This window comes from Euprymna scolopes, chromosome 4, assembly GCF_053919585.1.
Source record: "Euprymna scolopes isolate OS-2025 chromosome 4, ASM5391958v1, whole genome shotgun sequence".
NCBI classification, from domain to species: Eukaryota; Metazoa; Mollusca; class Cephalopoda; order Sepiida; family Sepiolidae; genus Euprymna; species Euprymna scolopes.
The window spans coordinates 16,746,811-16,766,660 of NC_136485.1; the positions used below are offsets into that span (position 1 = coordinate 16,746,811).

The 19,850-nt window shown below is 31.6% G+C and overlaps 1 protein-coding gene across 2 annotated transcripts in view; it reads right to left on the reverse strand.

Annotated features, from left to right (window-relative positions):
- The window catches only part of LOC145266863 (uncharacterized), a 504,991-nt gene that overhangs the window by 147,341 nt on the left and 337,800 nt on the right, over positions 1-19,850 (reverse strand). For both annotated transcript variants that reach the window (XR_013864785.1, XR_013864786.1), the window contains exon 2: positions 12,423-12,471. The gene's annotated coding sequence lies outside the window, so the exon portion shown is untranslated. The remainder of the gene's footprint in view (positions 1-12,422; positions 12,472-19,850) is intronic.

The following is a 19,850-nucleotide window of genomic DNA, read 5'->3' on the forward strand; positions in this document are numbered from 1 at the left end:
AGCTTAATTCCGAACTAAACATAAGATTGCAATGATTTTTTTCAGATTTCAAATTGATTTTTGTAGACTATTAAACTTGGTGGTCGTAAATAAACGAAGGGAAGCCTAGTAATTAGTGAGATAATGTGCCATTTATTTGAGTAAGAAATTCACTGATCAAAGATAATTTGCTGTTTCTCCATTATAAGAGTACTACAATAAGCTTTATCATGCGGAGATATACTCGATTAATTTACTTTCCCCAAAAGAGAAAAGAAAAACAAATACACAGTGCATTCACTTTCACAACGACATGTTATAAAGAAAAACGAAATTAAACAAGCGTTTTCACTTAATCATCTATGAAATAAAAGTGCAGTTGTCTGTGTATATATGTGTTCGTATGTCCAGTTAAAGGAAAACCTCCTACAAAACAGACTCATAAACTTGGTATGTTCCTGATCAGCATTGCATCGGATGAATAATATCTAAAATTTAGGAATAGTTATTCATACTCTGAAGATTAACTAGGTCAGATTACGTTGAGGGCTGTTTTACAGTATTATTATGTACTAATTAGGAAGGAAAATGCTGACTCTGTAATCCAAGAATCTACATAAAAAGAGAATTGTCTGTCGGTGTGTGTCAGTTCAGCTAAAATGAAATGAGCTAGGCAGAAGGGAAATAGAGGATGAGAAGAGAAAGATAGGGAGATAAAGAGACGGATTAAGAAAGAGAAAAAGAAGTTTCATTAGAAATATGTTAGAACTTGACACTGGGCACTTGCAGGTAATCCTATCGTCATTATTAGTATTATTAGTAGAGCGGCATTATTCAACGAAAATTATCGATCTTTAATCAAGATACGACGAGTCCTTAACATGGGCCGAATACTAAAAATCAAAACAATTTTATCATGGTTATTAAATAGCTGATATATGCTTAAATTTTGTAAACGTTTCACTCATATTACGTCGTTTGTATTGGGCAAATAAGGGCGTGTGGTTGATTAGTGATCGAAACGACACACACCCAGTGCGGGTTTAACCATCTCCCACCAAAGGACGAAGTTCCGTGGGAGTATGAAATTCACAAGCGGTTCCCAGTCGCATGTATATCCACGTTAGAGGAGATGAGAACGTTAGGTTTTTGCAACTTTCGCAGGGAGATGTTTCCGTCCGCCTACATACAGCGCCTGAAATTCCCAAACTGTTAACCTATCTAGTAATGACCAGGCGGGTAAACGTGATTATGCCATTATGAGTAAGCAATACAAATAAGCAATACAAATAAGCAATACAAATAAGCTTCATCATTGCTGCAGTGAATAATGGCCGTATATTATTTGACTTTTTTAAATTTCATTTTCACCCCAAACAAGGCACATTGCCACTTTGGTGTAGGGGGCTACTATCAGGGGCAGCAACTACTGGAGCACTATGTTGGGATTTGGGCAGCAAGATGTCGGTTCACGTTTTACTTCTGCATGTCAGTACAGTTGGGGAAGCAGGGACCTGGAATGGAATTCCAGAGTCTATCGGTTCTGGGGAAGAAACTACTGGAGTAGAAAGATCTTTTACATCTAGGGATCGGATCTCTACCGCGTGGGGGTGGGATTTAGCAGCCTGTCGGGTTTGTCGAGGGTGTCTACATCGTGGGGGCACAAGTGTCTGCAGTTCGTCAGAGCATTCACCATTAAAATACTTGTAGAACAGGCAGAGGGATGCAACGTTTCGTCGATGGGGAAGACGCTGAAGCTTAGATGCCAGTTCAGGGCCTATCAGATTGGCGACTCTCTTTTGAACCTTGTTTAGGAGCGAGAGACTAGCAGCAGATGCACCAGCCCAAATGTGACAGCAATACTCCATACATGGGCGAATGGTGGCCTTATAGAGGTACAGGTACTTTCAGGTGTCAGCAGTTTTCTAGCACGGTAGAAAGAGCCTACCTTCTTCGCAGCGGCCCTGGCAATGTTTTCAATGTAAAGTGACTTAGTGACATATAAAGCGTTTCTCACAATCAGATGCAATATAGCCACTTCTACAAAATTGTAAATTCTATACAAACCAATGATTTCATTTTTCGCATGGATATATTGGAAACCAGAAAGGTGCGAATAATATAATATCAAGAGGACCAGAAAAACGCTGAGAAAAGGGATAAAAAGTATGTAATCTCGAAAGTTTCTTTCACCCAGAATTAATTGCTCTAACTAGGATTGATAATCTTGTATGAGTCATTACTTCGATTTGAATATTAATGGATTTATAGGTTCTTCAAAAAAATTATGTAGAGGACAAAACAAACTAGATGAAAAATGCGATTTAAAAAACCGAAAGAGTGACTCAGTACCGATCCTTTGGAGAACTGTGACTTAACGAAACAGTCTCAGATTGAGAACTATCATAACAGGCATTGTAAGTGCTTATTAGCGAAAAGCAAATAACACTATTAAAGTTAACACTGTTTATATAAAATATTCGAAAAATGTGAGGTATCATTTGTCAAATGCGACTGCTTAGTGGTACATTTGTTAAAGCTATTGACTATCAACTAGATCGTAGATTATATATATATATATATATATATATATATATATATATATATATATATATATATATGAAATAAAATGGAGGTGGAAGGACCTGGATACTCAACGTTTCGCCCGATTTATGCGGGCTTCTTCAAGAGGGATGGTCATTGACCTTTGAAGAAGCCCGCATAAATCGGGCGAAACGTTGAGTATCCAGGTCCTTCCACCTCCATTTTATTTCATATCGTCGGATTTAATCCAGCTCAACAATCATATATATATATATATATATATATATATATATATATATATATATATATATATATATATATATATATATATATAATTCTTGTGATTCAATGAATTAAAAATAATTTTGAAGTGAAATTTTGGAGGTTAAGATCAAAGATTTTCATTATTCTATGTAAGGCAAAGAATATATTAGAAATATTATATGTAGGAGTCAAAATAATTCTAATATATTCTTTGCTTTATATAGAATAATAAAAATCTTTGATATGAAACTCAAACATTTCACGTCCTAATTTTTTTAAATTCATTGGATGACTAAAATTTGATTTATTTGCTCTATCTTGTATACCGAGCAATTCTTATTTAGATGGGATAATACTTATAGAATATTACTGCCAGTAATATCTTGTCAATCTTATAATCACAGGTTTCCATACCAGCTGATTGTTGGAGTTGGATAATTTTATTCTGAAGTATATATATATATATATATATATATATATATATATATATATATATATATGTGTATATATATATATATATATATATATATACACAACGACCAAGTAAATCTATAACACAGAAAAACTTATCAAGATAGGAAAAGCTCAACACTATATTTTTATTGACTCTTTATTAATAATACGGAATTTTTTTTTATATTACTTAGATATATATTACCGTTTTTGTTGTATTATCTACTTATCATATTCCTTCATTCTCATTTCATTTCAAATGTCATTATGCCAGTTTTTTTTCTTTCTATATTTGCGTTTTACAAATATCTGGAATGTGGCTTCTTTTGATGAGAAAACCGCAGCTTTCAAATGCAATGGCCTTAAATGTTTTTTTTACAATTTCCCTTATTACATTTCCTTATTATTCTGATGATATAATAACGTTATATAAAACCCTTATTCCACATCTTTCATTCAATATTATTTCTATCTATCTATCTATCTATCTATCTATCTATCTATCTATCTATCTATCTATCTATCTATCTGTCTGTCTATATATATATATGTATATACATATTTATATACACACATCTATATATGTGTATATATATACATATATATATATGTATATACATATGTATATACATATATATATGTATATATAAATATATATACACATATATATATATATGTATATACATATATATATGTGTATATATAAATATATATACATATATATACATATGTATATACATATATATACATATATATATATACATATATATATGTATATCTCTATCTCTCTATATATATGTATATACATATGTATATACATATATATATATGTATATACATATGTATATACATATATATATATGTATATACATATGTATATACATATATATATGTATATACATACATATATATATGTATATATATATACATGTATATATATATACATATGTATGTGTGTTTGTATTTAGGTAGCACACGGTGTTTAACCTAACCGAATTCTTCTATTTGACTATTTTTTTTTTATTTTTCAGTTTTTCTAATGCTATTTCTGCTGAAACTATTTGATGAAAGTGTTCAATTTCAGGATTAGAGTGAAGGTCAATTTTAGAAGCTTATCAAAGCAGAGTGCTTCTTCACGCAGAGATTTATGTCATTTGCTTTTGTACGTTTTCTGTCCGCATACTTAATATTGATTTCATTCAATATCATTTTCAGCGATGAAGTTACGATCTCAACTACAAATATCTAAACCGCAGCCATAACTAAAATATATTTAATTTATTCGGATGGAAAAATACAAACAGACAAATGAATAATATCGTATGACTATATGAGTGTAAAAATATCAATAAACCAGTATTTTTATAGAGGGTTAGAATAAAATAAGAAGTGGAAAATTCATAAGAATTATAAATTATCCTTAGAACCGCGTATTCAGGATATCACAGACGGGAAGTCACTAGACTCATGTAGCGCATAAGATGATATAATTTGTCATGGCTAAAACTTTAGAAGAAGACCTCCAGTCTGTAGAGTTGATGAATAAAGCGAAATTGGGACCCTATGTTTGGAAGCGTAGACCTCTACTCCTGGATATATCGTGTTTTATGTAGATGCTATTGATACGCACACACACACACACACACACACACACACACACACACACACACACACACACACACACACGCACACACACACACGCACACACACACACACACACATATATGTTAAAATATGTGTGTGTGAAGACATTTCTCAATTTGTAATCTACAGATTTCTATTTGGTATATGGAGTATTAAGACACATGGGAAACTTTTAATCGGTTTCCATTAGAAGAAAAGGCTGCTTAGGGATCAAAATTTAAAAAATTGGGCTTGAGGGTAATCGAAATTGTTTCATAACTGCGCATGCGCAAATATCCATATGGCATATTCATTATGTTAATAATAAGTAGGCTTGAAAACTCTAATTTAACAGATCGTGACAAGCTTGCCTGATGGTTATTGTACTTGACTCATTGTTTTTTTATTTTGGTTTCGAGGTTAGTTCGAGTATCGCTACTATATATTAGCTACAATATAATATACAATATTTGATAGGTACCGTCGAGGACAAACAAGTATGGTATATTTAGCTCTTGTTTTTATAATGTTTTAAATTAGTGTATTGTCTAAGACTTTGCAGCATCATACTAGGTCGTGAGTAAGGTCTGGAATGAATGTAAAATAGTTATCATGTCAACTACATATAGCGAAAATAATGAATCAGATAAAGACGCAACATGCACATCTTAGATTTAGTAATAATAGGTACACATATGGGAAGGTAATATATTATGATGATAATATTGAAAGATATTTAAATTATATTTATTTATTTAAGGCTAGTTCGGAGAGCGATGAAAACTTCTTTCTACAATTAGTGAAATACACTTACTGGAATAAAACGTAATGATTATTTTACGATAAAGCTACAGATTTTAAAAATAGCTCTGATAGATTCTAAAGTTGCTCTTTCATGACTAAGCAATTATTAAGAAAAAACGAATTGTATTCGTATGTTGTGTTCTTTGTAGCAAACAGTATTTAAAGGCGTGGGTAAGTACATATAGATGAACTATTCACACACATGTACATTGCAAAAACATGCGTATTATATATATATATGTGTGTGTGTGTGTATATATATATGATACATATACATATATAAAAGCATGCATATAACACACACACACATATATATGTGTGTATATATATATATATATATATATATATATATATATATATATATATATATATATATATCGACATGCAAGACGTAAAATCAGCGTACACATATTCCAAATATCGATGTGATCACACAAATATTACTGTAACTTATAAAACACACAAAACGTAAATATAATTTATTCCAAAATATATACGAGGAAGAGCAACACGGTGGAATAAGTCAGGTACGATAAAGCATAAAATAACAATAAAATAACAATAAAATAACAATAAAGCAACTCTCTCTTAGTTTCTGATTCTTCTACGTTTGATTAAATTTGAGCAGAAAATTGCATTCTATATCGAGATAAACCAGAACAGCGTCGAATAGAAACGAACATCAATAAAAGTTAGATTACTGAGTATAAGAAATATGTCTGTAAAACCTCCGTCAATGATAAATATAAATGTAAACATGAATATATATATATATATATATATATTCATGTTTACATTTATATATATATATAAATGTCAATTGATACATACATATATATACGTATATATACATATATACATACATATATATACATATATACCTATATATATATATATAACTACTTAATTTACTCACATAAATTGATATACGAAAGTATAGATTTATGCGTAACCTTTAAGTATTTACTTCAAAAGTGCTCAATACGTAGGTAGAGCTAGTTAGTAAGTTATAAAATGTATATGGCGACTAAGCTACACTGAATATTCCGCGTTTCATCCACTCTAGGACTCTTCAGGCTTATGCGCATAACTTACTATATATATATATATATATATATTGTGTATAAAAAGTACTCGTCTCCCTCTTAGCTATCTATGCATGTATCGTGCGACATCTGTAACATTATGGATAAAGTATGTCGAAAAGCCACTTCCGATTAATATATATATATATATATATATATATATATATGTATGTGTGTGTGTGTGTGTGTGTGTATTGATAACTTTTTATATATAAAGTGAAGGAAGGAATATCCACGCTATTAAGGAATCCAGAGTAAAGTCTATAAAATGTTCAAACTTTTATGAAAGTCAACATAAAATTCTTAGAATGAGATTTCGTGAGAGAAAAACATGGTGGCTGTTTATAAAATTCAAATAGTTTAAATGAGCTTTAGATTAAAATCCTGGTAAAGTCATGTCAGGTGATATAATGTAGGAGTGAAATCCTGGTTAAAATTCCCAAAAAGGAGTATCGAGAGAACAGGTCTCATAAACTTTCTTTCTTTTATTGTGTATTCCTGTACTCATGCAGAGAGTAACCCGTGCTGAAATAATGACGTTATTATTTAAAAAGCCATTCTTAACATGGGGAGGGGACGGTGTTTTGTACCTATTCTGCACTTTAACCTTACAATTGAATAAAAAACATATCATAAAACTTTAATTAAACGTGGAAATACGATTTAAAGTACAGATTAAGCACAAAACACCCTCCCCTCCCCATGTTAAGAATGGCTTTTTAAATAATAACGTTCTTATTTCTGCACGGATCAATAAGTGCATGAGTGCCATTAAAATAAATAAACATCGCCAATTATAAAAATATTAAATAAAATAAAAAATATTTTTCGTAAGCCATTACTGCGGACCTGTTTTTTTTTGGGGGGGTAGAACTGAACTTCCCTTTCAATTCATTTCATACACCACGATTTGACGAGGCGAATTAGATTTCATTTTCTGTTTACTCAATAAGTAAAAAAAAAACATTCCCCGTTTTAAAATTTTAAATTCATTTTTTATCTTCAAAATTTTGTAATTCAAAAATTTATTTTTTATTTTATCAGGCAAAAAAAAGTTGCTCGCTTGCGTTTGAGTTGAAGCATCAACGTTGAAGTCGAATTTGTTTTATTTTTGTTTTTGTTTTTGTTGTTTTTGTTGTTTTTGTTTTTGTTTTGTTTTTTAAACAGTTGTTTCGAAATAAGAAAATATGAACTTTTTCTTATTATAACTATAAATTCTTAGGTTTTTTCGAAGAAAATTTACGGATTAGTAACGTACTTAAATAATATTTGGTGCTAATGCAGAGTGATGCGCGCTATTTTTTTAAAATCGTATTTCCACGTTTAATTAAAGTTTTATGATATGTTTTTTTATTCAATTGTAAGGTTAAAGTACAGAATAGGTACAAAACACCCTCCCATGTTAAGAATGGCTTTTTAAATAATAACGTTATTATTTCAGCACGGATCACTCTCTGCATGAGTACCATTTTAATAACATAGACAATCGACTTTAAATATGGATTGTCTGAAAATTTCAAATAAATTGGTAATGTAGAAATATGGTTTTATCGACTCTGAACGAACCAAGAATTACATTTATATATATATATATATATATATATATATATATATATATATATATATATATATATATATGTGTATGTATGTATGTATATATATATATGTATGTATTAAAAAGAGGTTTGTGTTTATTATGCAAGTATAAATAATGTAGAATATCTGCATGTAATAATAAACTAAAGATGATCATCCCATCAGAAAACCGAATAAACTAATATGGAATTAATTTAAATGAACATTTAAAAGAATATGACAACTTCTCTTGAATTTTCCTCCAAAGTCCTTCCAGATTTGAAATTGATTCATTGTGTAGCTGTTGCTTGATGTAATGCCTTACGTTTTCGATAGGATAGAGATCTGGAGATTGTGTAGGCCAATTCAAACACGAAATATCATTCTTTTCAAGGAACCCCTTGAGATTGCAAGCTGAATGGGAACATCATCCTGCATGAAGATGGGATTATCATCAAAATTCCGGCCAAAATCTGTTAGAAAATCTGTTAGAAAATTTGTTAGAAAATCTGTTAGAAAATCTGTTAGAAAATTTGTTAGAAAATTTGTTAGAAAATGCCCAGTCAAAATATTAATGCACTTGGTCGAATTAATTCGACTTTGCAAACGAACTATAGGCTCTAGACCATTGGTAGTAATAACGTTCCATACCAAAATTGAACCTTCACCACCTTTCAGCGTTGAAACTGTGTACCTAGGATAACATTCTTCGCCCTTTCTCTCGACAGACGTACTGCCTAACACCACTGCCTAGCCTTGCTTTCGTCGTAAAAATCGTGTTCGACCAATATGAAGTGTAATAATCTTCATCGCATCCGACGAAGTCTACACGGCGCTTTCTGTTCTTTACAGAAATCATTGACTTGCGTCTTGCAACATAGCCTCGCAAATTAAATGCCTTTAATCTGTTATTAACTTAAGAAAGAGAGTACTTTTTAACAAAATTACACTGTTATTGGATTTGGGCCGTTCTAAATCTGTTTCTGAAGGTGCGAATTTTGATAGCATTGTCTTCCCTGTAAGAAGTAACTCTAGGACGTCCAAATTTTGGGGCATCACGAACACTGCAGGTGTTTTGATGCTCATGCACAAACATTCGTTCCGTTTTCTCATCTCATTTCAATCTGCGGCCGATTTCTCAATTGGATAAACCAGAAAAATGGAGATTTCCGCATCTCAACCCAAAGTTAGTCATGGCACAAATATTAGGTTGGTTCAAAAATAATGTCGTTTTTTGACATCTAACTTCAAGTCTAAAAACGATAATATTGTTGCACCAACCTAATACTAAAAATTTAAAATTGTATGCGCTGAAAAATATTGACACTAAAGAAAAAGGCCGAAAACCGTATTTTCCTTATTTTTTAGTAAGCAAAAAAAAAAAAAAAAAAGAACAATTATTTAAAAACGCGAGCAACAACACGAATAATTTGTATTTCGTTTACTTTTGTATTTACATGTGCGCTCAGATAAGGTGACAGTGCCAAGCAAATAGAAGAGAAAAAATATAAAAATACTCTTATTTTCTGCGAGTTTACACTTCAAATTTTTATGTCCACGCATTTATTTGGGTTTCGAAAATTCCTTTTTTTCCTCCCTCGGTGTTGTCTGGAAACTTGCTTAGTTTAATTCAGCTTCCGTCGTAAGTTCAAGTAAATGCTTGGGGTATTTTTAATTCGGGTGACCTCTTTGAGTTCAAAATGCGATATATATATATATATATATATACATATATATATATGTATCAAATTTTAGTCATTAAATAAATGTAAAAATTTTTTATTTGAAATGGTTAAATTTCAAATCAAAAGATTTTAATTATTCTATGTAAGACAAAGAATACATTTGAAATATTATAACTCCTTATCTTATGGATTTCGATATCTACCATCTTTTCAGAGGAGAAAATATTAGCGAATAATTATAATAGTTTACATCTTATTTACTAAAGTAAGGGAGACATGGAAAATACCAAATTAAATGTTTTTTTAAGTATTTAAATGTCATAGAATAAGGGAAGTTAATGAAAAGGATATAAAAAAACACATCCAAAATGCATGGTAAAATTTGAAGTAAATGTCTTTGATAGCAGTGAGGTAATGTGATTCAATCTGTATCTTGAGTCATCCACATCAAAAGGTAATAGTCCGAAGAAGGAACAGTTGATCTTGACAAAGGTACATTATACACAGCAGAACATTACAAGTGCATTTGGGAAGTTTTATTACCACAGAAGCAGAAAAGACCAACATATAAAATCAGCAGTATGTTTTTTATATATAAAGGAGCGCGTTCGTAATGAATGTTGTTGTTTAAAGCATAATTTCAAACAGATACTTAATATTTACAGTTTAAACTTAATACCAAGCAATTATCTTTGCGCAACCAGTAATGCCAGGTATATAAAATTAACAATAGGTTATTTGATGTGAGAAAGTGGCTTTGGAATGAATGTTTCTGTTTATAGCACATGTTCAAATACGTGATCTTTACATTTAAACTTTTATTGAAGCCCTCCCCCTCAAAAATTATTAACAATAGGTTCTCTTGATTGCAATGTAGACTTCAATGTAATGTGAACTTAGTGAGAGGCATGTTAACCTTCCCCGAGGTGCATCATGATGTATCTCTAATTAGAGTAGACAATCAATCGATTTGATTACAAAAAAGACTATTTCATCGATTTTCATGCAAAAAAAAAAAAAAAAAATAGGAGAGTGTGAAACGTTCGTTGATCATCATTCAATCCCGGGTAAAGTCGGATAACCCTGCTAGTTATAACATGAGATTCAAAGATACACACGCCTTTCTTATATACTTCAGCCCGGCGTTTCCCGGGTGTTTGGAGGTGTATGTTAAGCAAAAAAAAAAAAAAAAAAAGCAGTCAATTTTTTTAAACTTTGACCCCTATTATGACCCCTTAACATTTATTGTTTTGGGCTCAAATCGAGTTATTAAGTTAGATCCATGCGCAAGGACCTTATATATAAAAATTTAAGTGTTTAGACCCAAAATTTTTGGAGGAGTTTGGTAGAGTTCTCAAATGTCAAATAGTTGAACTTTGACCCCTTAACAGCAAAATTTCTGGTCGAAAATGGATTACAAACATTTTTCCAAATCTCAGTACCATGTATATAAATTTCGAGTCTGTAGACTAAAAATCGACAGAGTTATTGCGTAGTAAAATATACACAGATCGACACACAGACACAGAGACAGAGACACGTTCACTTTTATAGATATACTAGCATGGGTGCCTTGCGTTGCCCAGGTATTTGGAGGTGTATGTTGAGCAAAAAAACAAAACAAAAAAAGAAACCCGGTTAATTTTTTTAAATTTTGACCCCTATTATGACCCCTGAACATTTATTGTTTTTGGGCTCAAATCAAGTTAAGTTAGATCCATGTCCAATAAACCTATATCTAAAATTTCAAGTGTTTAGACCCAAAACTGTCGGAGGAGTTTGGTAGAGTTCTCAAAGGTCAAATCGTCGAACTTTGACCGCTTAATCGCCAAATTTCTGGCCGAAAACACATCACATCAATTTTCCCAAATCTCAGTACCCTGTATATCAAATTTCGAGTCTGCAGACTTAAAATTGACAGAGTTGTTGTGTATGGAAGTGTACACAGACAGACACACAGACGGACAGACACACAGATACACAGACACGTTCACTTTCATAGATATATAGATAGATAGACTAATAGATTAAACAAAAATACATACGTATACATAAATACAGATGGGAACAATATTTTGTTTACTGTAAAGATTTTACGCAAATATTATGCAAGTATAAATCATGTAGAATATCTGCATGAATATAATTACACTTATTAGTTAACTCTAGATGATCATCCCATAAGAAAACCGAAAAAAATTAATAGGGAATTTATTAAAATCAATGTTTAAAAGAATATGCAAATTAGCTAGATCTTTTGCTAGTTAATGAATTTCCGCAACCCATATATAAGAAACTTGTATTTTCTTTTAAAATTATTAGAAAAGAGGGGGTTTAATATGAATATCAATACACACAAAAGAAAAACGAATTTATAGGAGTATAGATAGATTAGAATTAGCCAACCTACCTGTATAACCTAGATATTTCAAATCGTCCTGTTTTGCACGTCAACAAAACTGCAAAGAAAAAAGGTTTTAACTTAAATTGTAATCAAAACAATTAACAATGATAATAGTATGTTATATAAAAACAATTCTAAACAAATAGTCAGCGTATACTTAAACAGTTTTGTTTAATTTAACAGTTTAGAAGATTTAATTTTGCCCACGGATTATGACACACCGTAGATCTGTAAAGTGGCTGGAATTTTTTTTAACTGAGTCGTTACACTTTAAACATCTCGGACCCACATGCTGTCTGGAACCGTCGCAAAGGAACAAATAAATAGAACAGAAAAAGAAATAAACTTCAACTCAGTATTTTTCTAAGTACAAATAGGATGTATTTGTTCGTGTTTATTCTAAAACAACGCATTTTATTATCTTTCTGAGGTCTTTTTGCACACATGTGTGCTTTTTAAAAGTCTCTGTCCTCGCCACCTCATTTTGGCGCGACCCAGCACTTTAACGCCCTCGTATTTACACGTCTATATTGCCCGGTGCAGCAAATTACTTCTCTCCATACCACGTAGTGTATTTTTCTATTTTTGTGACGCAAGATGGCGCATACTTCCAAATTTGCATTCGTGCTTAAACAGTTGATGCTACTAATATTTCTGTCACTGTTCATTTTCTTACACGCCCCCAAACGCGCTCTGTTACAGATCGCCAACATAAAATAAAGTAGTATTTTTCCATTGCTATTGAATATACTTACACGTATACTTACACACGCTCATACAAAAATGATGAAAGAAAATAGGTTTTTGTATAAAATTAAAATCATTTGGCTCCGAAAATTCGTGTAAAATGCTTGGATTCATAACTCATCAACATAAGAACGAGGATGAGAATATTACGCCTGATACTATATGTGGCTTTAAACGATACTCAGATTATGCTGATTGAAATTTGATATGAGTTTATGCCTGGAAAAGCGAAATATTGCAAAGTCTACAGACAGATGGAGATTGTAGTGGTACTGCGATTATTTGTGATGACTGTGGCCCCAAGTTACTTGTTCTAGTCTATTCGGGTTCTTATGTATACTGTTCGCCATTAACCTGATCATAACCGTGAACCCGTTTTTGTTCCACCTAGCTTAGAGTGAAATAAAAAGGAAGACTAGATTAACAGTCAGTGATAAGAAAAATAAATTTGGAAAAAAAAAAAAATCAGAAATAGTCTGCAAGGTTAAGGAGCAGATACCATCAAAATCATGTATTACGGTCGAACGAAACTTCGGACTAAGACCGTTAAGATCGCTGGATTATACATATATAATTTATACAATATTATATAATACTAGCAAAAGTACCCATCGTTGACTGGGTTCAAAAACAACCTGCAGAAAATGGACTCTGATTTGTGAAAGTATGATAGGTTATGAAAAGGAAGGGTTGCAAAGAGATAGCTTCGAATTCGGGGGTATCAAAACCACAGCAAAATATGATGAAAGTAAAAATAAAATATATAAACCCCATAATTTATTATACCATACCTGTTAACACTGAAACACTTGTCACAATATTCTATGGATCTATATTAAAAAATCTTGTTAAGCTTTGTGACATTTTCCCATTCTATGGAGGTCAGTCGCGAACGAACACCCAATAATTTTATTATACAGTATTTCTTCAAACTGAAACATAATTATCAAAGTATACTTACGCAGATAGATATGAAAAGTCTTTATTAAAGTTTGTGCCTATTTCCATTCCATGGAAGCCAGGCGCGAACGCAGACCCCACAATTTTATTATACCATCCCGATTTAAATTAAAACATACTTATCAAATTATTCTGATGTACATCTATATAAAAACACTTGTAATAGTTTTTTTTTAATTTTTTATTTCCATACTTTGTGGACCAGGCGCGAACGCAGACCCCACAATTTTAATGACCCACTGTTCTGCCAGATCAAACATACCCATTCCTGTGTCTCGATACATCTCCTATCATTATATGTAATCAGTTTTTTAAAAATAGTCAACCGTATAGGAGTCTATTCGTGACCGGACACACACACACACACACACACACACACACACACACACACACACACACACACACACACACACACACGGTGGTTCATAAAAATTGTGGGGTCTGTGTTCGCACTAGGCCCCCAAAGTGTGGAAATAAAAAAAAATGAAATAAAACAAAACGTTTACACGGGTTTTTGATATAGATGTACATAAGACTACTTTGATAAGTATGTTTCAACTTAAATAGGGATGGTATTATAAAATTGTGGGGTCTGCGTTCGCACCTGTACTCCATGGAAATATGGGACAAACTTTAACAAACCTTTTTATTTTTATTTATATATCTTTTTAAGCTTTTTTGTCAGTGTACTAGAAGGAATTCAGTTGATTACAACCCTTTCTGCGTGTTCTTTACATTACAATAGCACAACCCTGAATCCGACGGCGCAAACTACACCGTTCGATACTGTAAAACTGAAACGAAGCTGTTTTGCTTTAAAAGAGCGCCGTTTTCTTCTTATTTATATTTATATCGATCCTTTGCTGTAAAAAACTAAAGTAATTACGTGTTTACTTTTTTAATATTCCATTTTGCTGTTTCGGATTATTTTACTAAAGTAAGTAAAGCTTCATTATTTTTCAAAACTGTTTTTGTTTCTTTGTTTTTCGATATTTCGTGGATATTATTTAGTAAGCGTGTTTAGCAGAAAAGCCAACAAACGACTACTCGAAAAAATAAATATACAAGAAATAAATGTTACCATAGTCAATAAAAGTTCAGTTTATGTTTTTGTTTTGAAATAGTTTTTAATGCTCTTTACTTGAAATAATTTCAGCTAACCGAAATTATAACGAAATTTGAGGCGATAACTACTTAAATGAATTTTTATATAAACTACACATGCCATAATCGAATATTCTTCAAGCACAAAATAACGGAAAACATTAAAATATGTTTATAAATATTCCTTATTTTGACGTTAAAATATGTTTATAAATATTCCTTACTTTGACGGAACTCTCTTAAATTGTTAACACAGAATGCTCAGGTGCCCCTTCTTCAAATTGAAAACGGGGCCCTCCATTTCAAAGTCGTTGCCATTTTGATTTTTTTTTTTAACTCGGTTCTTGAATTAAAATATTTTTTACAAACTACTTAAAAATACAAACCAATGAAATTTTCTACCATAAAAGTAACTTTCATTGACTATGGTAACATTTATTTCTTGTATATTTATATTAATATATATATATACCATTTTCTCTTTGTAAGGAAATTTGATTTTGTTGGTCACCCTTGGCTACGAATGGAAACAGAGTTGATATAAAAAATATATTTTCGCGAAAATTATCTTTACTTTCATCATATTCTGCTTAGGGTAAAATTTTAGAGTATCAAAACCTCTCTCTTTACAACCCCTCCTTTTCATAACCTATCATACTTTCATCAATCACAGTCAATTTTCTGTAGGCTGTTTTTGAACCCAGTCAACGGCGGGTACTTCTGCTAGTATATATATATATATATATATATATATATATATATATATATATATATATATACTAGCAGAAGTACCCGTCGTTGACTGGGTTCAAAAACAGGCTACAGAATATATATATATATATATATATATATATATATATATATATATATAATGAAGAAAGGAAAAAAACGACAATGCATATAAAGTTAATCGTTCATTCAATAGGGCGATTACATCAATTGGGGGTGCGAGATATATATATGCTGTTTATATCTAGATATTTAAAAGCCGGGTGACTTGCATCAGAAGAGGAGAGAAAGTGCTAGGTAACATATTAAAAATTAAATTGTAGGCCTTATTATATATCCTTGTATTGTTATGTTTTCCCTTGTAACATAATGCATATGAGATCGTGGGAAAATATCAGCAACAGCAAAGGATAGCTGGCATGCGAATAGATTAACATCATCAACAGCGGTAGCCGAAAAAAGCGCATATGCAAATTAGGAAGTATGCGCGAAAAGAAAAAGGAAAAAAGGAGAAAAATGCATCCGTGATTAGCAGAAGCAAAGTGAACGTGAAAGGAAATGGACATGTAAAGACGAGGACTAGAATATGCCGACTGTGGTCGGCGTGCGGTCGAAAGCGCGAAATGGCTGGCTACGAACTGTATAACGTCGTAGAAGAAAAGTGTACCCAGGCGAGATGGACGATGGTGGGAGACCTTTAAGTGGTGTCGAAATGGGAGCACAACGGTAATAAATGTTTTGCTAGAAAGGAAAAGATGCCGATTTTTATTTGTCTTTTTCCTTAGTTTGTAACTAACACGTTACACCGTTTTTTTCTTAAGCTCCACCTCAATTGTTAAGCTTTGTATTAGCCAGATAAGTTTTCTTTTAAAGAATTTCTCACATAATATTTTGCTTCCCCATATATATATTAGAATATTCCAGCGTAAATTGTGAAGTATTTTAAAAATTACTGTTTTGTGCCAGAAAATCATTTTTATGGTATATTTCAAATTGTAAATATCTTATTTAGTAAATGTATTTGACTTATGATAGGATGACGTAATATACATTGTGTATATACTTTTAGTATCTACTTCGGCGTTGCTCAATACAGGAGTAAAGTTTAGTCGTTATTGTATTATCATTTCCCCGCGCACTCGCCACTAAATGTATTTTAATACTATTTCTATCTTCCTCCTCCCGATCTCTCTCCCCCTCTGTCTGTCTCTTTCCCCCACCATTTCTCCCTCTCTCTCCCCCCTCTCTCTCTCTCTCTCTCTCTCTCTATATATATATATATATATATATATATATATATTATTTATGCCTCGGCAATAGAGTGAAAAGCATATCTTATTTTTCTTTTATTAATATTATTAGAATGTTTTCCTTTTTTCCCTTGTACACATTTTTGTGAATTTTTCCATGGATTTCTACCTTTGGATTGTTTTGGACCATCTTCTTCCAATTACGGGATTTCCTTAGATTTTACTTGTGCAAATGGAAATTCAGTTAACTTTCTTGAAGTTAAACTTTTGGATTTTACCGTTGCTGGACTATTTATCTTCCACCATTCACGTGTTATCACCTTTTTCTTCGCTATATTCCCTCTGCTTCACTTTTTTGTTTTCAAGTAAGATCTTTGACTTACTTGTTGTTTCATCAAATACTTCTGCATGCATAATCCGATCCCGTATTTTGCTAATTCCTACCCTCTGATGAGAAGGAAAGTATTTCTTCGAAACTCCGCGGATTAAGGACTATCCACTTATCTAGTGTTTCCTTTACAGATTAAATGTTTTTAACTCATTTCAAAGTGTTTTTTAACATGTTTTATCAACTCTTTGCTCGTATACATATACATATATATATATATATATACATGTGTGTATATATATATATTTGATTAATCTATTGCTTATGCTTCTATAGAAAAGACTCATTTTGATCTTAATGTCAGATCGGATCAAATCAGACGATCTATTAGAAAACACTGTACTAAGAAACCATCAGCTACAACCAGGCATTGACACTTTCTTCCGTATTAAAACTTTATGAGCCCTATCATTGGTATTGGGAATTTATAATATAGCAATTGATAGAATTATATATCCGTTCTTTTGTGTAATATATGTAGCGTATCTATAAAGGTTGACGGATTTGTTTGCGTGTGTGCACATATATATTCAAATAAGCTTGCGAATGTCTTTAATCTAGACACGCGAATTCATATAATCTCCATTTTCCTTTTTGTCTTCGTTGAATATCTTCTAACATCTCTCTTGGTTCTAATGGCGTTCTGCGTTCATTTCCTGAAACTATTTATGTGCAACATTCGATCAGTCAAAATTGTTTATTAATTTGTATTCCCCAATCGTCCTGCCCCACGCGTCTCCCTTCGATTCTGATTATCGATCGTTCGAAGTCGCCTTTTGTCCTTCACTTTCGAGTCTCCAATTTAAAGCGATTGGAAACGCAGGAGGTTTTTAAAAGACTTCGAATTGACAAAGAAAAAAAAAAACGAACGCGAAAAATCCTATAATCAATGCATTTTCCTTCAGAACAAGCAGATTTTACCCATCATCTTTTGGAATTCCAACCTCACTCTCGGTCATCTGGTCCAGTTAACGAATGCACATGACTTCCTATAGATTCTTTCGAAATCAATTACCTCATCGATGATCGAACTTGTGCATTGGACAAATGCAATGAGAAAATAAACATGAAATAATTTCCTGCAGTTATATATTTCGATGCATAATGTTCTATCTGTATAAATAAATAGGTACCACTGTGTAGTTCGCACATCAACCAATCATATGTCATTACGTAAGAATATGTTTTGTTGGATTTTATACGGCGTTTATGCATTCTGGGATTTTCCTATTTTTTATAATTAGTTGTAGCTCGAAAATGTACTGACTGAAAATTCTGTTGGCTATTTAAATTAATCATTTGCGTGACAGGAAACTGATTTACTGCATGGAATGTTATTCATTTTTTAAAAAATTATTTAAAATATTTATATACTTATTATTATTACATTAAATTGGTTTTATATGCATTCCACTTTATGCCAGTATACCGAGCTAATAGTGTATTTTTAAGGCAATAAAAACTTAAGAAAACATATTTTAAACCTTGCTATTCTTGTTTGTTCTTGTCTTCATTTTTAGAGAGTTCTAGATAACAATCGCCATCTTTCCCGTTTCATATGAGAACAGGTCTACACTTCCGATATATCTCCTTTCATTGTTTTGACGTTTTCACAAAACACTAAACGCCAAATAACAACGCGTAAACAAATGTCGCATTCACCTTAACTCTATTTTCTCTGATTATCTAAAAGGTTAATCTCAGTCGCGGTCGCTTGAGGATCTTAACACATTCTCTTTGAAAAGTCAGAATATATAAACAGAAGTTATTTGCAAAGATACACCACGTTTGGTTCTAGCAAGCATTCATTGCGGAGGTGTGTAACCGGACCTGTAGATACTCTCCTGTATATTTTTGTACAGCTGTCTCTGATGCCTCGCTACTTTATATATATATATATATATATATATATATATATATATATATATATATATATATATATATATATATATATTTATATATATATGTATCTATATATATATATATGAGCAAATAGTTAATAAAATATATTAAAAAAACACTTTCAAATGAGTTAAAAACATATTTAATCTGAAAAGGAAACACTAGATAAATGGATTTTTATTTTCCACCAGACTATCCATTCATGTGTAATCACCTTTTTCTTCACTATATTCCCTCTGCTTCACTTTTTTTTTGTTTTCAAGTAAGATCTTTGACTTACTTGTTGTTTCATCAAATACTTCTGCATGCAAAATCCGATCCCGCATTTTTCTAATTCCTACCCTCTGATGAGAA